Genomic DNA, 25237 nt, shown 5'->3' on the forward strand with positions numbered 1-25237 from the left:
AGGGCCTTCCATGGTCGTGCGGGGTCACGGGTTTATTTGACCTTGCTTCACCACACCGGACGGTGCGGGGGATTTTCTCTTCCTTGTTTTCGGTGAGGATCAAGAGGTGGCTGGCTGGCTCAGGACTCAGAGCACTGAGCCGGCAATGCTGAGTCCCTGGGTTTGAATCCTGGGTTCAAGCGCCCAACCGTGACTAACGTGGGTTCTGAAGCGTGGAGCCGGGGCTTGTGCAGTTTCACCAAATCAGGGGGCTCTCACCTTCCCAGTTAAAACATTTTAATACCAAAAAAAAACGAACTATACGATTAATCGTGAGCCACGCTTTCCCACGCGCAGAAATTCCCAGCGATGGTCGGGACGTCTATCGCGCAAGGACACGGCTTCGCCATCGCCCGGAACTACAGCCCACGGCGACCGTCAATCTTCATCATCCCGTGGCCGCCCCTGTCCGGCCGGCAACGCTCGTTTGGCCTGGCCAGCCTGGGTGGCGTCGCGGGCGGCGGTGCCGTGGGGGCAACGGGGATGGAGGCCGCCTGGCGGAGCCGGGCGTGCGCGTGGCTCGCAGTCATCGCCATTGTCGGCAACCTCGTGCTGCTTGGCGTGGTGTACGTGTGCTCCTGAGCGACGCCGGCGCCAAGCGGCGGCAGCGATTCCGCCTTCGTACACCTCCCCCCCCCGCTCTCACGCGCGCGCCTCCGCGTGGCACCCTCGCGCCCCCGCGGCGCACGCGCGCGCCTCCGCGTGACACCTTCGTGCCCGCGGGGACGCGCGCTTCTGGCTCGCGTGCGTGCCGCGTGCGTTCGCCCGGGCGAGCCACGGAGCCCAGAGCGGCCGCCGCGTAGCGATGCTAAAATTAGTTCTTCCGTCCGTGGCAATTCGAGTGGGAGCTGCGGCGCTTTTAAAACCTCTCGCAGTAATACGAGTGACTCACAGCAAATTGCTTTTTGTTTACAGTAAGGGCTGTTGTTTTTGTTTTGGCAACACGACGCTGAGCACACACGCACGCACGCATACGGAGGGGAACTGATCTATCACCGTGACATTCCCTTTCGGGCTAGGGCGATAGAGGAGTCAGGAAAAGTAATCAAGGATCCTTGGCTCTGATACCAGATGTTTTTGTTTTGCTATTGGGAGTGACTCAAAAGTTGGCAAGAGGCTCAAGGTTAGTCTTCATGCCAGGCTTAGGCATGTGATTCTTCGTTCTCCCCTCCCCCCACTCCACCATCGAATCTGTTAAATTGTCACGATTCGGGGGCAACGATTATTCCGTTCAAGAATCAATTTAATTATCGGCTCATTCGCAGCGTGTCGGTTGTATAACCGCACGACAAAAAAAAATCACCCCATCACGTTAAATTAGATGTTTGAACTTCATTTGGTTAGAGTCCGGCTCGGAGAATTAGAAAGGTCAATTTAACTGTCACGCAACAAACTTTCTTCCCTTGCAGGAGTAAAGTTCAGTGCCCTCGAGTGCATCGCTTGAGAAGATCATTCAAAAGCGTTCTCTGAAGTAGTTCGATGACATCTCCTTCCGCGGGCAGGTCTGTAGACACGTGGGGTAACGCACTGCGCGTCCAAATGAACGACGTCTCCACGAACTCGAACGTAGCGGTCGGCCTCGTGACACGACGCGTGACAGCGCGATCGCAATCAAAGTCCGCACCTCCGATTGGCACGGTCGGCTCTATGCGGTGCGTAAAACCGCGGCGCCTGTGCCAGGCTAGGTGCGCGTTGAAGCCACGTGAAGTGTCGAACGCCCGCCGGCACGAGGTCACGGGGCAGACCCAGCAGGTGCCACGGGTCGACTGATTGAGATGACTGACCGATGCACCACCTGTGCCCCCTGCTGTGTCAACTTGACGGTGCAACATACATTCAGTTTCAGTTGCATGTATTCGGTGTAGCCCTGTGAGCCATGCGGATCTTGACTCGGGTGCAACCGCAACAAGCAAAAACATGAACAAAGAACATCTTAAAGTGACTACGCGCAACAGAAAAATCCAGGAGAAAACAGCAAAGTCTTCCAGAAATAAACAACGCATATCAACGCTGTGTGCAAAAATCTCAGTGGGATGCAAATTAAACAATAACAACCATAAGACAGTTTAGGTTAACTCTGTACTGCAACAGACAAACATGGCTAAACCATACGTTTTCGAAATCACTAAAACAAAGCTAGAAAAACAATGTAACAGTGATCATAACAATACACAGTAACATGTACGACCAAACTTTGCAGCCATAGCTGGCAGCATGAGTCACTCCATAACAGCAGGAGTATCATACGTCACATACATAATTTACGTACATACGAAGTGGGTGGTGGCGGGGGGCGGGTGGCGGGGCAGTAGAGCAAGTACTTCGCGTAAAACACAAACACAGAAAATAATTTCTGGAGAGAATAGAATCCCCTGCGCGCCACTGCGTCCGCGAGACCCCGTTCCTGTCACCTGTCTCCCCCGTCCACCTCCCTCCCCATCCCCATCCCATCCCCTCCCCTCCCCTTCCCACTCTCCCGTGACCTTTGCCGAGAGCTACAAAGTCAACCCACGCTCGTGGAGTGCCGGGGTTGAAGGAGTCACAACTTTTCGCGGCGCCTCTTGAGGATTCCGCGACGTCCCCCTCCGCGCAGAGAGCGAACCCTCTGACGTGGAGCGGAGAGCGCCTCGGCCGGATTTTCGCGGGCGTCGGTGATGTGTCGTGCGTGCCTGCAGTGCTGACATCATCGCAGCGGAGAGAGGGAAACTGCTGCAGCGTTGATTCGAAGCTTTCGTGACTGCAGGAATCCATACTCGTTGGTTCTTTCGGTAAAGTCGCGTAGGTAGAAAGTTAAATAAATCACGACGTTTCGATCGCAACACAAGCGGTCGTCCTCAGGCAGAACTGCTGGATTATATTGGAACGTGAAGAACCAGTGGCATCTACATCTGCAGAACGTGAAGAAGCAGTGGCATCTACATCTGCAGAACGTGAAGAACCAGTGGCATCTACATCTGCAGAGTGTGAAGAACCAGTGGCATCTACATCTGCAGAACGTGAAGAACCAGTGGCATCTACATCTGCAGAGTGTGAAGAACCAGTGGCATCTACATCTGCAGAACACGAAGCATCAGTGGCATCTGCATCTGCAAAACCCGACGAGCCAGTGGCACTTACATCTGCAGAACGTGAAGAGGACGGCCGCTTGTGTTGCGATCGAAACGTCGTAATTTATTTTATTTTATACCTACACGTGACTTTACCGAAAGAACCAAAGAGTATGTGCTGCAGCGTTCTCTCGGCGCGCTTCATCTTGAGCGATTGTACACAGAGCCCCCAGCGCGTGTGAATGATCAAGCGATTGACGTGATGCTCGCGGCACACTCGAAGAGTTGATGGTGATCCGCAGACCACTGTCAACCCACCGCCACGTCTAGGCCTTCCCATGCCCTGTCGGTGGTGAGGGGCTGTTTGACCACATTTCACCGCGCTGCTCAGTGTGGGTTTGTGAAAGAGGATGAAAGGCCGCTATATAAACCCGGAATAGAATAGAAGGGAAGGATGGGGGGTGCTGGGGGAGGGGGTAAGGACTGGTGCAGATCACGTGCTGCTGATGTTAGCCGTGGCAGGATATCGAACTCAGGTTACTCATCTGCAGGCCGTTTCAATTACAATGTTGTGATGCATTGCCGGAAAATAAAGGCTTCGGTATTTTTACAACAGCAACAACAATAATAATAAGAGTAGATGTCTATTATTTTTTGCCATGAAGGTCACACTGAGTGTCAATGTTTTTTTTTTCTGGAGGGTGCTGCGTTGTCAATTCAATTCACTGGAGTTTGGCTTCACGTGCGAGGAAACTGGAGAACCCACGGCGCTGTCAACGAGGGGCAAACACTCAGCACGGCCGTCTCCTGGCCACACCTCGCAAGCCCGACGCTTAGAGCACCTGGCAAGCCCCAACGCCTAGAGCACCTGGCAAGCCCCAACACCTAGAGCACCTGGCAAGCCCCAACACCTAGAGCACCTGGCAAGCCCCAACGCCTAGAGCACCTGGCAAGCCCCAACGCCTAGAGCACCTGGCAAGCCCCAACACCTAGAGCACCTGGCAAGCCCCAACGCCTAGAGCACCTGGCAAGCCCCAACACCTAGAGCACCTGGCAAGCCCCAACACCTAGAGCACCTGGCAAGCCCCAACGCCTAGAACACCTGGCAAGCCCCACGCCTAGAGCACCTGGCAAGCCCCAACGCCTAGAGCACCTGGCAAGCCCCACGCCTAGAGCACCTGGCAAGCCCCAACGCCTAGAGCACCTGGCAAGCCCCAACGCCTAGAACACCTGGCAAGCCCCAACGCCTAGAACACCTGGCAAGCCCCACGCCTAGAGCACCTGGCAAGCCCCAACGCCTAGAACACCTGGCAAGCCCCAACGCCTAGAACACCTGGCAAGCCCCAACGCCTAGAACACCTGGCAAGCCCCAACGCCTAGAACACCTGGCAAGCCCCACGCCTAGAGCACCTGGCAAGCCCCAACGCCTAGAACACCTGGCAAGCCCCACGCCTAGAGCACCTGGCAAGCCCCAACACCTAGAGCACCTGGCAAGCCCCAACACCTACAGCACCTGGCAAGCCCCACGCCTAGAGCACCTGGCAAGCCCCACTCCTAGAGCACCTGGCAAGCCCCAACACCTAGAGCACCTGGCAAGCCCCAACCCCAAGAGCACCTGGCAAGCCCCAACACCTAGAGCACCTGGCAAGCCCCAACACCTAGAGCACCTGGCAAGCCCCACGCCTAGAGCACCTGGCAAGCCCCAACACCTAGAGCACCTGGCAAGCCCCAACGCCTAGAACACCTGGCAAGCCCCACGCCTAGAGCACCTGGCAAGCCCCACGCCTAGAGCACCTGGCAAGCCCCAACGCCTAGAGCACCTGGCAAGCCCCACGCCTAGAGCACCTGGCAAGCCCCACGCCTAGAGCACCTGGCAAGCCCCAACGCCTAGAGCACCTGGCAAGCCCCACGCCTAGAGCACCTGGCAAGCCCCACGCCTAGAGCACCTGGCAAGCCCCAACGCCTAGAGCACCTGGCAAGCCCCAACGCCTAGAGCACCTGGCAAGCCCCACGCCTAGAGCACCTGGCAAGCCCCACGCCTAGAGCACCTGGCAAGCCCCACGCCTAGAGCACCTGGCAAGCCCCAACGCCTAGAGCACCTGGCAAGCCCCACGCCTAGAGCACCTGGCAAGCCCCACGCCTAGAGCACCTGGCAAGCCCCAACGCCTAGAGCACCTGGCAAGCCCCACGCCTAGAGCACCTGGCAAGCCCCACGCCTAGAGCACCTGGCAAGCCCCAACGCCTAGAACACCTGGCAAGCCCCAACGCCTAGAGCACTTGGCAAGCCCCTACGCCTAGAGCACCTGGCAAGCCCCACGCCTAGAGCACCTGGCAAGCCCGAATGGTGTGGCGGTGACCCATGCCGAGTGCTCACCGGGCTCAAAGCTGCTTGGCCTCTAAGAGCAGCGAAGAGGAGATTTGATTCTCTGATGCTTTCCGAGTTGGGCGGAAGTTTTCTCTCGCCCGGGCTAATTGCAAAGTCAAGAAGAATAAAAAATCAATTTGCAAAACGCGGTCATAAATTTCACGAAAATATATCATCAGTCGCTTGGTAATGGGAGGCGTTGAGGACATCTTGATGTTGGTTAATATACGGATGGGCTGTCAGTTATTCGCTCGTTAACCCTTGAATCGACCGCAGGTTCGTCGCTATGTCAGGCGAGGTCGCTAACATCCACGTCCAACATCGTGAAAAGGGCCGATTGCATCCCCCGCGTTTTCTCGCCACGATCGACGTGACAGCAGAGCGCCTCCGATGGGCACCGTTGTCAACGTACGGTGCAACAGAAGTTCGACGTACATCGCGGCCTCTTTTTGTGAGCCACTGCCAACTGAGCGAAGCAACAGCATCATTGCATTCGGTCTCACCTGCATCCGTCACTTGGCTTTCAAATATGTCGTAGTACTGCTGTGAAGAAGGCGCCATTACCCATTACAAGTGTGTGTGTGTGTGTTTTCCTATTTCAGACCACGCAGCGTTATTTGACGAACGAGTCCAATGTTTGTTTGTTCACTCTGATTGTGTGCCACTGCTAAGGCAGCAGCATCACCATCACCACCACTACCACCACTACACCCATCACCACATACATTAATTAAACTTGGATGCAGATCTCGATGCCAGTTCCTTTTAAATTTCTTCCGAGGAATTCCGAACATCCTCCGCACCGCGCAGCCCCTTTTCCCATCGCTCTCCGGCACGGGCGAGCGGCACGTGGCCTTCATTAGGAGCATGAGCTCCTCTCCTCTCTCTCCGTCTCTGACTCAACAATGCACGAAGACCATCGTCCCGACAACGGGCAGACGCACTTACGGACCCAGATAGCGGCGATGGTTTAATATTCGCCCGCCATCGATTAGGCGCGCGCAATTTACGCCCAACGCAATTAGAAACCGCGGCTGCTTCCTCCGAAAGCGCGCGTCTCCATCGCATTAGCGGCCCATTTGGCTTCCATTTGTCCGCATCGCACAACCGCCGATAAGATAGCCGCTCTCTCACTTGCGCTGCTGTCACACAGTCCGCCTGGAGCAGCCGTGCGTCCAGGCCTCGCCCCGGCGGCCTAACGCGGTAGCCCCGAACAAAATACTCATCAGGTTTAGAGGTAAACACGGGGGCCAAACGCGGCTCAGCGGCAATAACAATTATACGTGATCACAATATTACTTTACACTTTTAAAGCAGCGGTTTTTTTTACCCGCAGGGCACAGAGTTTCTGGACAGAGCTGCAAGACAGAAATAAAGTAAATTAAGTAGAATAATAAAATGAAGCCAGTAAAACAAAAATAAGCTCATTAAAGGTTCGTGATTTTTTTTTAAACCGACCCAAATGCAACAAAATAAAAACCCGAAGGGTAAAGTAAACAAAATATGAAGAAAGTGAAAAGAGATGGGGTCTTAAGGGCGAGGATGCGACTGTGAGGCGAGAGGCGAGAACGGGTCGAACGTTCATGGTGGAGGGGATATCCATCGCCTGGCGAGCCCACATCACTGGTTGAGTCGGGGGGGGTCGACTCAGCCCATCAGCCCTTCCCTTCCGGGGGTGGACATGCAAAAGAATCACTCTGTGTGGGAGTCAACAGCGGTTATCCCACGGGTAGACTCACCCCCCCCTCCCCCCGACAGGAGAATGTGGAAACTCCACCACTGGCTCGGTCGTGTCAAACAGAGGCAATGAACGGCGCCTCACCGCTCGTTGGAGCAGGAGCTCACTGTGGCCGTGTTTAAACAGACCGCAGCAGGGCCTGTTCTCTAAACAAATATTACCACTGATATGGACGGCTCCGTCACGTGTCAAAAGCAGCACGCAGTGCGGATCACCCTGCTGGCATGACACGTGCTTCAAACGAAAAAAAAACGGTGTACGGGCAAAGAAAATTGAACAAACAAAACTGAAAACGTACGTATGTTGAACTTCTTTCGCACCGTACGTAGCCAACCTTGCTAATCCGAGGTGCGCAAAGACGCACGGGGAGACGCAGGCTGGGAATTAGACTGAGAGACAGCGATAGGAGCCACGTGGATTAGAAAGCACGCGCAAGTAAAGGACGGCATCTAAGATTGGTTGAGTGAAGTAAGGGGTTCATCTTCTTGGTTCTTTCGGTAAAGTCACGTAGAAGGGAAATAATAAAATAATAAAAATAAAACATAATAAAATACATTATTTCCCTTCTACGTGACTTTACCGAAAGAACCAAGAAGATGAATCCCTGCAGTCACGAAAGCTTTAAATCGAAATTGAAGTAAGGGGCTTTGGGCAGGACATCGTCATGGCTACAAAGGTTGAAGGCGATGGTCAGGAATCATGGCAGCATGGCAGCCGAGGGAATGGCGCGTATCTTAGAGGTCGTCCATCGAAGAGATGGAGCGATGGAATGGGCTGGGTCGATGATTATTACATCGGCATGGTCGTGAGAGACGGCGACCGATCGGGGAGGAACTTCATCCAGCAGTGGATTGATCATGGCTGATGACGATATTGCTGCGGCACAAGTGTTACAGGATGCAGAGCCACGGTTACGACAGCTGCACAATTTAACGCGGTGCTGGAGTCACCGTTCTCACATTGCCAACGTAACATTCGTGGGCTTAACGCTGACCAGAGCCAGCACAGCACCGATCGGTTTCAGCCGGGCAGTGGGGGGCTGTGTGGCACGTCTGGTATCTGGCGCTGTGGAGGCGAAGCTTGGCGAATCGCAGAAAATGTTACGAAAGTTCATGCCCATCTGTACGGGATTGTGTCACCCCCCCCCCCTTCGTACGCGCGGAATTGTCTCCGGGGCAACTGCGGGTTCCCCGCCACGTACGTTGGCCGATAACACGTTGATGTACACAGAGGACCGCAGAGCTTGGCAAATATTGTTTGGGGCGGCTTGCCGCGTGCCTGCTTCCCTTCCTGCTGGCTCGCGATCACTCTTCACGCCTCTTGAGCAGTTATCTCGTTTCAAAAGTGAGCGAGTACTGCGCGGCACGTTACAAATTGACATGAATGATTATTTCAAGATAAATAGCGTTTTATTTTTAAATCCTTTATATTAAGTTAACTTGCTTGCTTGCTTGCGCGCTTACGACCGTGCAAATCTTTCGGTCGTTTTTTAACCCACTTCCCGTGATCCAATCGAGCTGAGATTTTGCACACAGACTCGTTGTGCGTGACAATTTATTTTCGTGAAAATTTTTTTCCATAACTTAACGCTTTTTAGGAAAAAAATATATATTTAATTACCAATTGCTTAATGGTGGCAGGCAATCATCTGACCCATAGGTGGCAGCCATCTCAAGCCAGAGGACGAGAGGACTCTAGCCGCCACGCATATAAAGGATTTATAGTGAAAAACTTTGTTTTTACGGGTTAATTTTTGTTAAATGTAAATCTAGTGTATAAACAAAAGAGGCCTTGCACAAAGAGTTTCTCAACGCTGCAATTGTTTCCCGGGGCTGGGAAGCGCCCAATATGCGTGTTCTCCCAGCGCCGTGACGCAGGGTCAACGTGAACAGTGCAGCATCTGCACTGTGCGTCGGCAAATACTACCAAGCGTGCTAAAACAAACACAAGCTGACAATACTCGTCTATTAAACGCGCCTACGCTTGGTCACTCACAAAGAAACATATACAAACAGAACTTCGTCCCGTGTCTTCCACGTAAACATATATAGTATGTACATTGAACTTATTTCGCACCGGACGTAGCTAACCGTGGTCATCGGAGGTGCAGGGGAAGGACAACAAACTAAACACAAAAAAGCTGTTTCTAAAGAAATTAGTCTAAAAATCGAGATGATTTAAAAGTGCACAGCTCCCGGTGGTTTCCCAATATCGGAAGAACGTTCCAGACGGCCGCTGAAGCGCTATCTGAAAGCGTCGCGCGATGCGCTGACCGCCGTCTTCTTTCGGTGGTCAAATAAAACCCGTCGCTACTGCGAGGATGACCGCAGTTCGCGTGATGGATTTAGGCTCCTTGACGAGGTCAGCGAAGTATTGTCATCTGAATTTTCGTCGACGGTCAGAGTGGTTTGCGAACCGCTGATGAACTCCGGAACTGTGGCTACCCCACCTCTCTCTCTCTCTCTCTCGTGCCCCAATGTGAACGGCGTTCTTGTTCTCACCGTCTCTCTCTCTCTCTCTGTCTTGGGTTCAATCGCCCCGTGTCACCCTCCACGTGATGCCACGTGGCGTGCATACTCGCGATACACCACGGTGTATATAATACGCCGTCGCGTACGTATGATTGTGTACGCACGATGCGCACGCAGGCGATCTGTACCATAATTGTTTGATTTTTCGCTGCCTTTGCTGCTGGTAGCAGGTAAAATTGGATTTTAAAAGTCAAACACCACCGCCCCCCCCCCCCCGTTCCCCTCAACCAACCAGCCAGCCCCCCTGTCACCGGGTCCTCAGCCCCAACCCCCCCCCCCCCTCGGTCACCACCCCCGCCCACAAGCAAAGGGACACAGAACCTGGTCTAACACGTCGAGCGAACGCGTGCCAGGGTACGGGGTGGGGCTGAACGATTTTGGGGGAAATATCTCATTGCGATTTTTGTGACAGATATTGCGATTGCGATTTAATTCGCGATTAAAATGTTTTTTAAGTCAAGCTTCAGTTCAATATTGTAATAAATTTAAAACGTGTGATGGAGCATTACCACATGATACCATCAAAATATTAACTGCTCTATATATTCGAATGCAAGGATGAGAACTTAAAAGATAATAATTGCTTTCGACATGTATTTATTAATATGGTTTAATTGAAATAGAACAATCAAACATAGAACAATTGTTAAGTTACCTCAATAAAGTTATAATAACAAAAAACAATTCCAACAAGAAAGTAACAGGACTTTTCAAATCGCAAAACAAAATCGCAGCCTTTGCGATTCGCTAATGGCATTGTTTCAAATCGCGATATCGATTTGTAATCGATTAATCGTTCAGGCCCAGCGCAGAGTACTCGCTCGCTCACTCAATCACCGGCGGTGGCACGGGGTCGGTCGCCTGATTGTCTCCCTGCTAACGCGACTACCGCCATCGGGATTCTCGCCACGAGAATGAGGAAGCGGGGACTTGCGCCGAGCACTTAACATGTGTTGCAGTTGGCGGTATGTTATTTATGGCTGTTGTTGTTGCCTTTGCGTTGTGATATTATTCCGCTAAATTGAAATGTGACATCACACGCAGTCGAATTCGCTGGGAGGAAACTTGGAACTCACACTCTTTGGTTCTTTCGGTAATGTCACGTAGGTAGAAGAATAAAATAAAACAAAAAATAATATATGACGACGTTTCGATCGCAACACAACACAAGCGGTCGTCCTCAGGCGGAAAAAAATAATAATCCAGCAGTGGAACTGCTGAACCAGCAAGAGAGCTGTTACAACAAGAGGTTATATATGTGATGATGGGCAAGCAAGCGGGGTCTGAGCTGGAAAGGAATTCTATCCCCGGACGCAAGCACGTCAGTTGTGTTAATGGGAGAGATTAGGGAGAGAGATTAGGGAGGGAGATTAGCATGAAATGAGCTTCCGTCACCGCATAAGAGTATCGTCCCCGCATAAGCGCACAACAGCTGTGTTAATTGGAGATTAGCACGATGTTAATGGGAGAGATTAGGCAGGGAGATTAGGGGGATTCGCAAGTTAATGTCTTGTCTGTGTGTAACACAAGCTGCGGCGCTGCCCACTGCGCTGTGAGAGGCAAGCGCGTCCACGCAAGGGAACCACCGCAACGGTGGTCGCGCCAGTGAGACGCACAGCCCATCACACAGCCAGAACCATTGATACATCGAGGCTAAGGGAGCAGAGGTGGCCGTGTTAGTGAGATCCCAGCCCGTTAATGCAGAGGCACCCAACAGGGCAATGCAACTCAGAGAGTCGGAGACAACAGCCAAACGGCAGGGAAGAATGGAAGCACCACTGCAAGTGACGACTTTGCTTGGTTAATAACGTCCTCCCAATGATTGCTCAGCTTATACCCATCTTCTCGGTTGAAATTGTCTCTGTGTTTATATATCTGGATGGCTTCATGGACAAATCTTCGATGGTAGCCCGAAGGTTTGCAGAGTACCTTGGTCTCAGAAAAAACAATATCGTGCGAGCCCACTGCGTTATAACCATGATCAGAGGTATTGGTTCTGCCGTGTTTCAAATCTGCCTTGTGTTCGCGAACACGGTCCGAGACATGTCGTTTCGTTTACCCTATGTAACTGCTGCTGCAGACACAACTTAGTTTGTAGACACCATGGTATTGCATTTCAGGAATGACACCCTTCACAGATGGGATCAAATCACGGATGTTGTGCACTGTATTGAATCGGACCTGGATCTTGTGTTTGTTTAAGATTTTGGAAATATTTTTGGTAACACCTGCTATGTATGGCAAAGTGATGGTTTTGATTGGGTCCTCAGATGGTTGTCTCCCCATGCTTGGGACTACAGCTTTGCGGATTGTGCGGTCTGAGTATCCATTTATCTTGAGGGCTTGGTGTACGTGCTCCAGTTCACTGGCTAGATGGCGCTGGTCGGAGATGCAGCAGGCCTTGTGGTGTAGTGTTGTGATGAGGGAGTTCTTCTGGGCCGGATGGTGGTGGGAGTCAGGCTTTAGATAGGAATCCGTGTGGGTGTCTTTCAGAGGTGTGGACTCGAGTCATGTGACTTGGACTCGAGTCAGACTCGAGTCATGAATTTGATGACTTGCGACTCGACTTGGACTTGCATAACAATGACTTTGTCCCACCTATGAGATGTGGACTCGAGTCATGTGACTTGGACTCGAGTCAGACTCGAGTCATGAATTTGATGACTTGCGACTCGACTTGGACTTGCATAACAATGACTTTGTCTCACCTCTGGTGTCTTTCCTCTCGACGGAATGTCCCAACGAGGTGAGTGCCAATCTGAACTTGCATTGAAATTCTCGTGGTAAACAAAGAACGCAAAAAACACACCGCTCGGCTCCACTACGCGCCGAGTGAATGCTGTGAAAAATTCACGACTGATTATACAATAACGTCTTCGCCTTTGTCCTCATCGTCTTTCTCTTCGTCGTCGTCGTCTTCTTCTTCTTCTGGGTTACTGAAAGAGCCCTTTATTGATGATGCGGAGTCAGAACAACTGGCCGTGCCGGGCCGCCTCTTGCACACATCGTCTCTAGTGCCTGCGTGTGTGTGTCCCGAGCCGAGCGTTGAACTTCTTTCGCACCGTGCGTGGCCGCCAAACCGTGCTCATCGGAGAATGCGGGGGAAGGACAACAAATTAAACAGACGCAAAAAAAAAACCCCAACAAGCTACACACAAATCCCTGCTACTCGAGGCGATGACAATAGAGTTGTTTGCAAACTCTCTTACGAATACACTTTCGCTCAAATAAATACTACTTTCATTTTATGAAGCGTCAGCCATGGATAATTTCGGTGAGCCGAGCTGTGTCCTGGTGTACACTGCACTCACCTGTACACTGCACTCACCTGTACACTGCACTCACCTGTACACTGCACTCACCTGTACACTGCACTCACCTGTACACTGCATTCAACTGTACACTGCCCTCACCTAGACTGCCCTCACCTGTACACTGCACTCACCTGTACACTGCACTCACCTGTACACTGCATTCACCTGTACACTGCACTCACCTGTACACTGCACTCACCTGTACACTGCACTCACCTGTACACTGCACTCACCTGTACCAAACGATATAATGTTGTAACTTTGCATCGGGTTATTCATAATAATAATCATCATGATGATGACGACAAAGCAGGGTCCTGAAGTTGTCCTAAGCACGGGACGCGTCACGAGAGCCTGCATCTGGAGCCGAGACGCTGTGTCACTGTCGTGTCAAATCTGCACGCGGTATCACTATCGTTTTAAAGCTTTCGTGACTGCAGGGATTCATCTTCTTGGTTCTTTCGGTAAAGTCACTTAGAAGGAAAATAATAAAATAATAAAAATAAAACATAATAAAATAATTCTCAAAGCTTTCGTGACTGCAGGGATTCATCTTCTTGGTTCTTTCGGTAAAGTCACGTAGAAGGTAAGTAATAAAATACGAAAAATAAAACATAATAAAATAATTCTCAAATCTTTCGTGACTGCAGGGATTCATCTCCTTGGTTCTTTCTGTAAAGTCACGTAGAAGGAAAATAATAAAATAATAAAAATAAAACATAATAAAATAATTCTCAAAGCTTTCGTGACTGCAGGGATTCATCTTCTTGGTTCTTTCGGTAAAGTCACGTAGAAGGTAAGTAATAAAATAAGAAAAATAAAACATAATAAAATAATTCTCACGACGTTTCGGCCACAACGCAAGCAGCCCTTCTACGTGACTTTACCGAAAGAACCAAGAAGGTGTCACTATCGTGTCAAGTCTACACGCTGCGTCACTCTCCGGCGTGGCCACGTGTTCTCTGCGCAGTGCTTTTGCTTGCAGACTCTCTGGCTCCAGTGTCATCGCCGGCGTTGCTCCGCAGGACAATGCAAACATATGCTGAAGTCGACTTGGCCGCACGGTCTAAACAGTGGTTCGTCATTATTAGTAGTCTGCTAATGTAGATGAATCACTGCTTGCTGGTGCTCAGGATAAACACTTTTTACACTTTGGCACGCGTTCGTTTGTCCAACGTCGTACGCAGCCAACGGTGCTAATCGCAGTTGCGGGGGAAGGACAACACACTCCAAACACAAACATCAGTTCTAAAGAATCGCAACAACTATGTCACCTTACATGGATCGGCCGAGATGAGGTCCACGATCGACTCAGTCGACCAGCTCACCGAATCCTTAAGGGGGGTGAGGGGGGGGTACCTTGAAAGTCAGCGTGGTGGATTTCACCCGATTCTCGCGTCTCGCATGAGCATTGTGTTCAGGAGCTCAATGCCAATTTAGAGGTCTGCTGGCCACGATAAGAGGGTCCCACCTGATGACGGAGACTTGTGTTGCCTCCAAAACGTCGTGATTTATTATTTTATTTCTATTATTATTTATTTTATTTTTTATTTTTTACCTACGTGACTTTACCGAACAACCTAAGAGTATGAATCCTTGCAGTCACGAAAGCTTCAAATCTAGAAACGACAAGAGGGCTTTGGCAGATAGAGACAGAGAGAGAGAGAGTTCGTGTAGTTATGCTGTTCATCCTCCTCAGTGGAGTTTAACTAAGCAGTACAGAGTTTGGGTTGCACGGCCACAATCGCACTCCTTTGGCTCGCGTCTTAACATCGCAACTCACGAATGAGACGTGTGCATCGGCCTGGTGATGCTCTGATGCGATTGCCACTGGAATGTCTGGATTTCGTTCAAAGTTTGTATTTTTTTTAAACCACAATTATTAGCTGTACACGCGGTTTGGAAAGAAAATGCTATTATTTTACCTTTGGTAGAGCACTGGAAAGATGAGTAAACTATGCACTAGTGTATTTTCCTTTCACCACATAAGGTCCACTGAGTTGTGTAAGCTCAGAAGAAACCTGGCCACAAATGATAGCTCCAGGAAGTGGAGGGGAAACCCAGAGGACCCTGAGCAAAATCCACGCGACCACGGGGGAGAGAAACATGCAAACTCCCAATATACAGCAGCAGGCGTCAGTGTCCGGATCGAACCCACGCCCTACTGTACACCAGGCCGGGTAGTGAACTTCTCGCCACCGCGACGGGAATTCGAAGGGATCCCGTGACGGACATCCCCAGGACGGGCAAAAGCGGGCACGCCTCCAGTTGAGCACCAGGGACACAGAAAGAGCGCTGGGGGGGGGGAAGGCAGGAAGGGGACGAGGAGGGGGAGACAGAAAGACCGGGCCGAAATTCTGTGGATGATACGAGGATGATGTTGAGAGGGGGTGGGAGGGAGGGGATGGAGAGGGAAAAGAGAGAACGAGGGAGTAGAAGGGAGTCACACCGAGGAGCAGCATCTGTTTTCACCGGGGGGGGGGGGCGGTGGTGGGGGTGAGGAGAGAGGTTCATAGTGGGGGAAGATACACCGAAGTCATGTGATTTACTGGAGCCGTGAGCTGAAATGTTATACTATATTCTGATAACGTCCATCAAAACTGATTATTTTTTCCGTACCACATGAACAGCACGGAGAAGCTCCGACGCATTTCGGACGAGAGGAATGCGCTCGGAACGCACCACGATGATGTGCAGGAATGTCAGGAGAAACACACGGGACGATATTTTTTCATTAAGACGCATTCCACTTTTTTTTCATCGAATATCCGCCCCCACCCCCACACACAACGCCACTAGTTCCCGTCAGAATTTCGGGTTCCGCGAAAAGAGAAACCGCCCGTAGCGATTTGCAACGCCAAAAATTGCTCGATGCGAGACACAAGACTCCCGAGCACAATGGTAAAACAAAGTCAAACTGAGTCGACTGTTCTCGCGCAATTGTGCGAACAATTTATAGCTTCCTGCTCGCAGTTGACTTCGTAGGAAGCGGTTTGACTGGGACGCGGACTTCATGGAATTGAGAGAACAGAGAGTGCGGTTAAATTTCGATTTAAAGCTTTCGTGACTGCAGGGATTCATCTTCTTGGTTCTTTCGGTAAAGTCACGTAGAAGGGAAGTAATAAAATAATAAAAATAAAACAATAAAATAATCAAATTTCGATGTAAAGCTTTCGTGACTGCAGGGATTCATCTTCTTGGTTCTTTCGGTAAAGTCACGTAGAAGGGAAGTAATAAAATAATAAAAATAAAACATAATAAAATAAAATATTTTTCACGACGTTTCGGCTACAACACAAGCAGCCGTCTTCACCTGAAGCCGTCTTCACCTGAAGACGGCTGCTTGCGTTGTAGCCGAAACGTCGTGAAATTTATTTTATTTCATTATGTTTTATTTTTATTATTTTATTACTTCCCTTCTACGTGACTTTACCGAAAGAACCAAGAAGAAGAGAGTGCGGTGTCAACAAAGCGAAGGGGCGCGTGGACACGCACCCCTCTTCCTACCCCACCATGCGCAGGTTGTTTGACCATACTTCACCACGCCTGTCAGTGCATGCCGGTGCATCGCGACGCCGTTAAGGGAGGCAACAAGCTAACCCCTCTCTCCCTAATCTCGCCCATTAACACAACTGACGTGCTTACACCCGTGGATGGAATTCCTTTCCAGCTCAGACCCCGCTTGCTTGCCCATCGCCACGTATATAATAACATCTTGTTGTATCAGCTCTCTCGCTGGTTCAGCAGTTCCTCCACTGCTGGATTATATTTTTTCCGCCAGAGGACGACCGCTTGTGTTGCTATCGAAACGTCGTGATTTATTTTATTTTATACCTACGTGACTTTACAAAGAGAACCAAAGAGTAAGCTATGTATGGCTTTGCGCACAAAAATATTATTGTCCTTCTGCCTCCATCTGTCCCAGGGCACGCCACAGATTTTTGCCGAGACTGGAGAGACGGCGTCCACCGATCGCTCGCGAAACTCGCCACCGCAGATCGCCGATACCGGCGACTGAACTCACCACGCAGATTTTTGCGGGTGCGACCGAGACGCGGCTGTGTCTACAAGAACGTGGTCGTTCTTCTGGTGGGTGGTAATCCACCTCCCTCCTGCACGCTCCTCGAACTTCTGACCCCTTGCAGTGTCGTCGTCTTAGTCGCGCGTTCACCTTCCCAAGTTATTACGTTCGTCGGGGTAGCGAGGGGGGGGGGATACGACAGGGAGCTGAGCGGCAATCTGAACTTGCATTGAAATTCTCGTGGTAAACAAAAAGCGCAAAAAAACACACCATTCGGCTCCACTACGCGCCGAGTGATTGCTGTGAAAAATTCACGACTATTTACACAATAACGCCTTCTGCTTCTGCTCGTGCAGACGCAGAGCCAACACAACTACAATTTCACATTCAGGGGATCAAGCCAGACCACCGCGTCAGGACCGGCGGAGTGTATTGCCGTTTTTGTGGATCGGGGCATTGCGTCGTTGGTACGCTGTGGGGTCCGTAGCTTCGACCACCATCTCCTCCATCATCGTGATGGAGAGTGAAGCGCTGTTCGCACGGTGACACCAGGGCCAGACCACGGATCACGTGATCCGACACTGCCACCCCCTCCCTGCACCGCCGATTCGCGGGCAGCATCACGGACATTCGCCGAGCCTGCGGAGAGGCTACTGAGTATGCGGAGTAATAACCCCCCACGTACAATGAGACGTATCGTGTTTGCTCATTTCACTTTGACATGTGAAAGAAAACCCACACAGATCACCGTGAGCACCACTAAACGCACCGTACACAATGCATCATCAACAAGGCTGAACTCAGCACACAGCTCACCATTATAATTTGTCCAGAATTTTCCAGTATACAGAAGTTTGTTGAGAAAAAAAAAATAGTTTATATTCGAGTAATTATTATTTGTATCACGTATTGATGAGTGCTCGCAAGAACGCGTTTTTGCTATAACGCGGTTCTTTCATTCGGCAACACTTTTCGCACAATGTGGAACGCGCCGTTATAACGCACAATGTGAAACGCGCCGTTATAACGCGGAACGTGCACCGCTATAACGCGGTTTCTGAGCGGTCGTCGACGAACTACTTTCTTGGTCTGTGCGTCTGAGCGGTACAGTGATACCGTACGCGGATTGATACGGTATGGCGGTGGCGTACCCTCAGTTATTTGTCTCACCGTGTGAGTGTACATCGCATCTCGCCGAACTTGACGGTTATATTATTTAGGGGGGACATTTTTGTCGCTCGACGCGTTTTTCGCTTATTACTCGGCATCGCGTCTTCAACGGGCGTGCGTTGTGAGCGTGCGCGTTGGAACTGCTTGCGTGTGTCTGTTCCCGCCGCCGTAACGAGATGTTTACTCCCTCGCCTCGTATACAGGAGGCCGTGTGCTCGATCGCGACCCTGACGCCTGTACATTTGGAGTTTGCGTGTCTATCTCTCTGTGTTCGCGTGGATTTTTTTTTTCCACGTTTGGAAGCATGCGGGGGGTGGGGGGGGGTATTTGGCTGCTAGAAATGTCCACGTGATGATAATGATCCACTTCCGTTGCGCTATCATTGGCGAGAAGCCAGATCGCTTCTGTTAAAGAGCTGCAGTCTATAGCTCAGTGGGACATTACCTGGTAAAATAAATTTAAAAAAAAAAACTTTATAGCTCCATAATATAGGTTTTTATGGGTTAGATCGCGTAAATATATAAATGTGTCGTTAAACTTGCCACCATCCGACACAGCCAACTAGTAAGGATTGTCACGTAAACAGAACGTGCCAATTCGTCACTAGTACAGCACACCGGTGTGTTGGAGGGGCTGGGTGGGGAGGGTGGGGGGTGGGAGAGGTGGGGCTGGGTGGGGAGGGGAGGGGCTGGTCACCCCGTGGTGCCCTTATAAAACTCAACGTTTAACCTACTCACGCCGGCTTGTACCCGCCCTCACAGTCGGGCATATTTGCGGAATACACCACGCCGCCGTTGACCCTGGCCATTGACCGAGCAACCCAACGTTCCTACCAGCTCCCTCCGCAGCAGGAATGTGTGTTTAGCTCGTGACTCGCTTTGCCGTGGTGCTGCAGGGGCACCACGTTGACGCGTGCCGTGCACGGTGACGGTGGTGATCTCTTGTTGACGGATGACACGTCGACGATAGCGGTCGCACGACACGATGAGGAAACGACTCTTGCTTCAAGGGCACCCGAATGTCGCTCAGGGCGGAGTGCGTCAGATCAAGGCGGTAATTATAATATAAGCAAATCTCCCCCCCCCCCCCCAATATTGAAATATGTTCAAAATGTCCCCCCCAATATATTGCTATAAAATGGATTCCTGTTTATATGATTGTGGTTATGGTTGTACTTTATTGATCCCTAATCTCTGCCATTACATACAATAAAACAAGAAAAGGTAAAGAATAAAAACAGAGCAATGGAATACAATACTCTATTTAGACATTATTGTAAAAAATATATACAAAGTTCATCCTATGTGTTCGTGATTTTTTTGCTATTTTAGGAAGGAAATGGCAGGAAATTATTTTCAAATTTACATTTTTTTCTGGGGGGGGGGCCCCAGACCCCCTGGAAGATTTGGTCCCCCCCAATGTTGACTCCATCGCTACGGCCTTGCGTCAGATTATATAGAGGCACGCGTACACACACACCCAACCACACATTTACTGTCAACATGACTGTGACGCATGCTGCGAACTGTTTACCAAACGCCGGGCATGCGACACGTCATGCCACCACGATCGTCGTGATTGTGAACTTGTGATTTAACAACAAAAAATTGACGTGTAAAAAAAACTTACGAAACTTTTTTTGTTCGTAAAAATGTACCGTAATTTTTTTTTATCAATCGCCTCGTCTGAACTGTTTTCCCCGGCTTTCGTCGCCTTCGTGCGAACAATGTTTGATTGTTTAATCTATTTATACATCTTGACGTCACCTCAAGCTCTCGCAAATCACGTGACTTGTGCGTGCCCCCCCCCCTTCTCCCCACCGCTCCTCCGTGCAGCTTCCCTTCTGCGTGTACCGTGCGGTGAACTTCTTTCGCGCCGCACGTAGCCAGCCGTGCCGACCGGAGGTGCGGGGAATGAGAGCAAACTGAACACACACAAAAAAGCAGTTCTTAAGAAAATTTTTTTTTTGATAATTGGTTCTTTACCCTTCTATCTGGCAACAAAACTGACACCTTTTTACAAGGAGTCATGTTTGCATAGACCGCAATACCTGCAGTCATAATACAAACAAAATAACATAACTCTGATAATGTGCACTGTCTTTTGTTTGTATTATGACTGCAGGTATTGCGGTCTATGCAAACATGACTCCTTGTAAAAAGGTGTCAGTTTTGTTGCCAGATAGAAGGGTAAAGAACCAATTATCATATTTTTACTGGCAAATTAGGTTCCCATAGTGTAATTTTATTTGTTGTTATATATCGAGATGATTTTAAAGTGCACAGCTCCAAGTGGCTTCCGAAAATCGGAAGGAAGAGCGCATTCTCTTTCCTGCCTCCCCACCTCCCACCTGCCGTCACCATCATCATCATCTCTTCCTCCACGGCATCTCGTCTCGGCCGATCCTTCTTCTCAACCTCATGCCCCGTCCTGACCACAGCACTCCCCCCCCCCTCCCTGCCGCTCATCATGAGCCGCGGCCTCCTCTTTGTCCGTCTCGATGGGGTACTTCGGTACCAGCGTCTCTTTCCTGTCCCGTTCCTTTCTCTTCTCCCATCCATTCACATCCCACCCCTCCTCCCATCGACTCGAGCCCTCTTCCTCGCAAGGGGTGGTGGTGCCAAGGGCTAACCACGTTCGAATAGAGTCCGCGCCTCGAACGATCGTTTCATTGGCGACGGTAAATCAGCGACTCGCGCAAGTTCGCGCCGCTTGGCACAAGCATCGCCATCGTTTGACGTCGTTATCTTTCAAGAACGCACGGTGCTGCTGGCCAATGCGTCGAGTGCGTGTTTTTAAAATCCTTTATATTAAGTTCACTTGCTTGCACGCTTACGACCGTACAAATCTTTCGGTCGTTTTTTAACCCACTTCCCGTGATCCAATCGAGCTGACATTTTGCACACAGACTCGTTGTGCGTGACAATGTATTTTCGTGAAAACAAATTCCAAAATTTTACACTTTTTAGGAAAAAATCAATTATATTTAATTACCAATTGCTTAATGGTGGCAGGCAATCATCTGACCCATAGGTGGCAGCCATCTCAAGCCAGAGGACGAGAGGACTCTAGCCGCCACGCATATAAAGGATTTATAGTGAAAAACTTTGTTTTTACGGGTTAAATTTTTTTTGTTTTCGTCTAATACGGGAAGATGGAGTGACGGAATCAGCTCCCGGACAGATTTCCCGAGTGGATTGTTGTTGGTTGTTGTTGTTGTTTACATCGCGGGATCGTGGGGAAGGGCTTCGTCCAGCGGCTTTTATTCGGAAGCCACTGGAGCTCGGCACTTTTAAATCATCTCGATCTATAACGAATTTCTTTAAAAACTGCTTTCATTGTGTCTCGTGTTATTGTCCTCCCCGCGCACCCCCGATACAGTACGGTTGGCTACGTACGGCGCGAAAGAAGTTCAACACACGTGCAGTTGTGGATTTGATTGATCGTGGCTGGTGATGGTGGTGACGATGATCGGGAATTCCCAACATTTGTAGCTCTCCGCGCGCGCTCTGCCGCGCCAGCGAGAGGCACTCCCACGCGAGGCTGCGTCCCAACACAGCCCCCCCCCCACTCAACTTCCTCCCAACGCAGCCCGGATTCTGGGTAAACAAAACACTGATGCGCGTTTTCCCCTTTCCCGGGGCGAAAGCAAACGCCTTCGGGCCACGCAGGACAAAGATGTTACGTGGTCTCCCCGCCCCTCGACCCCCCCCCCCTCGTTGTGCTGTTGTGGGAAGCGGTGGCGCTACGAACCCGGCGGCCCGGAGTTCGATTCCCGCTCGCGGCCAACGCCAGTGACGATTATCTGAACCGGTTCTGGGCCTCCCCTAGGTCGACTCCGCCTCAAATGAGTACGTGGTGCGGTGTGTGCATGTCGCCGCTGGAGAGACAAAGGCGTGCCGGGCGTGGTGCTGGCCACCCACCCCCTCGTGTGCCGTGCCGGCCTTCATAGGTGCTCGCACACAGCACTTGCACCAACAGTCTGTTCAGCCTAAACAGCGGATCTTTGTCATTGTCTTTGCTGTTGTACAAACACGGCCGGTGGAGTTGCAGCCGTTTAAAAGCTCGCCCCTGCCTCATTACACGCGAACGAAGTTCCACACACATACACGGGGGAAGTTGGAAACATTCATTCGTTTATTTTAAGAAGTTTACAATTAAGATTAAAAATATACATTCATCACATGCACCCGCGATTCCGAATGGCGAGGGACAAAGCGAACCTCCATTTGCCTTGCCCACCCCGCCCCAAACATAGAAGTGAAACTCCGCCCGATGCACACGCAGACCACACATACACGCGTGCGGCGGCATTGCCTGCTGCATTTCTGTTTGAATGTCTCGAGTCTTGGGGGTGCCCGCGTTTGTCTCGCTCGGCTCGGGGCGCGGAGGACGCGGCGCCGTGACCCCATCGGGGTAACTCGCTACTTCGCCAAGCTCGTTGCTCGTTGCAGGAGTTCACGGGTTTTTTTTTCTTCCGTCGAACCGCGGCGGCCGCCCCGGTTAATACTCTGCGGCGGTGCGTGTTGACCGTTACAACGACAAATTACTGGACGTTAAAGATCCCCTTGACGTCAATCGACGCGAGTAAGCCATCGTGTTCCGGCGTCACGGGCCAAAAAATTGTTTTTGACCTACTCAAAGAAAAACCGGCAAGTTACTCATTTTGGATGACCAACAACCGCAATGAAGACCTGACGAAAGAGCAGCTGTAGTGTATCTCCTCTGCCCGACTACAGCGGAGAGCGCTCTCAACCAACCGGTGCCCCGACAACGCAGGGAAGAAGTAGGAGGGGTGGGGTGATTTTCTTTCGAAAATGAAAGTTCAGGAGACTCCACCAACCTGTGAATGCTGTGCCAACCATCAGGCGCGTCGCTGATGACTGCACCAATAAAACCACGCGTGCCCTGGTGGAACGAGTGGACCACTCCACTCAGCTACCACTCCGGATTTGGCCGTGGGATGGCTCACGACATTAAGCGTACAACGGCAGCGCTGCTATTCTTTTTCAAACGCCGTAATAAAAATAATAAAAATAGAAAACGCTCGCACGAAGCAGCGATCCATGCGCACTGTGGATATCTTTAGAAATCACCGCATGCAACACTCGGCCAACATCGCCGTTCCCGAAAATGCAACGTCCTTCCTTCCTTCCTCCGGCGAGATCCTGAAGTTTTTTGCAAAGTCGACATCCAACATCCTCGGACTCGATCTCACCGTTGGATCCTCCCCGCCTGCCATCTGTTCGCGTCCTTCCCCCTCGGTCGCCCCCCCCCCACCACCCTGGGTGCCACTCCACTGGCGATGTCTGTGCCCTTGCCTGCCCTCCTCCATCCCCGCGCGCACGTGCCCCGACTCTTCCTGATCACGTCTGCGAATGAGAAGAAAAGGAAAATTATTGATAATTGGCTTTTTACCCTTCTACCTGGCAACAAAACTGACACCTTTTTTTTTACAAGGAGTCATGTTTGCATAGACCACAATACCTGCAGCCATAATGCAAACAAAAAACATAACTCTGATGATATATGCACTGTCCTTGAAGTTGATTGGTCCACACACGAGACAGCTTCCTTAGAGCCTAGTCTCACATGGTGTTGGACCAGATGACGCCAAAAGGCACTGTAAATGAAGATCATTGTTCATGGAGGAAATTCAGAACCTGAGGGTTTATGTTCTGCTTTCACTTACCCCGTGCCCCTACTCAGCATCTGTCAAATAGAGAGGTGTGTAGCTCATCGGATTCGTCCAGTGAAAATAAATATTATTCTTATTCTGATTAACTGCGGATACTGTTGGGCAACACTGCAACCTAGAACATTGTGTAACCGGTCGTCTTAATATATAAAAGGGAAATTTGTGAATATGCGTGTCTATTCGAAGTGTTTAGCATACTTCCCGAAATGCAACAATCTTGAAATTTGGCATGTGGGTAGCTTCCAGACTGTACACAATGGAAAAAGTATAAAAATTGACTTTTGTATTTTGGGGGGGAGGGGGGCGCAATAATGGTTATATTTTGCACGGCAAGCGAGCGGTGACGTCACATCTGTGATGTCACCCGCATGCGGCAGCGTCACGCAGTGTGCCTGCTGACGTCACGCCCCCCCCCCCCACCATCCGCGTAGGCCGTCTATTAATCCAAGACAAGAATCCAAGTCCCGGGCGGAGCCGGGTAGTAAAGCTGGTCATTCATAAATATTATTTTCAAACTCACTGCTGGATGAAGGCCTTGCCACATCGTGTCAGTCATGGGAGTTGTTCGTCCATACTTCACCACGTTCGTCACGGTGGAGTTGGTGAAGAGGTGAAGCCAGCGAGCCGGCTTCAGATGTCACTCGCCACTGATGTTAGCCCGGGGCCCAGAATTCAACTCAGGCCGGCTAGGTTCACCGTGCAGTGAGCCAAACGCTTCATTCATCGCACTGCGCGATATTACAATTCCCCTCCCATCGTCCGGCATCCCATCTAAGACTCGGGTTGCACCATTACATAAGCCTGTTAACTCTTATCTATTACACCCGCCACATTAGTAGCATTATGTGGTGATGATGCTGCTGCAGCTTGTGAGTTGGCAATGATGCCAAAGTACAAATAACAAAAACGTTTTCGTCGATAACACCGTTTCATTAAAATGAAAGAAAAAAAAACATGTAGATAACGGGCGACGTTTCGGGCAATGGCCCTTCTTCAGAGGACATATAAAAAAACTCACCTTCAATAGCACTGTGTGTTGCCTCTGCCCGCTCGGCATCGTGGCCCTCTGGGCACCGTGCTTCAGCATCGCTGATTTAAACGAGACGCGAATAACCCCCGACCCAGTCCCCTTACCCCCCGGTATTGTTCTCAAAGAGTCACATTTTCCGACGTCGCGTTCACGTATCGCTCCGCCCTTGTTAACATCGTAAACCAGCGGGTGGCGGAGGGGGGGCATGGGGTGCGGGGGCGGCTTTGCACACCCCCCAGCGAATGTCACCACCGCACGGTTTACAAACTCTCCTGCCATTGCTT

The sequence above is a fragment of the Lampetra fluviatilis genome, chromosome 30, assembly GCF_964198595.1.
Source record: "Lampetra fluviatilis chromosome 30, kcLamFluv1.1, whole genome shotgun sequence".
Classification (NCBI taxonomy): domain Eukaryota; kingdom Metazoa; phylum Chordata; class Hyperoartia; order Petromyzontiformes; family Petromyzontidae; genus Lampetra; species Lampetra fluviatilis.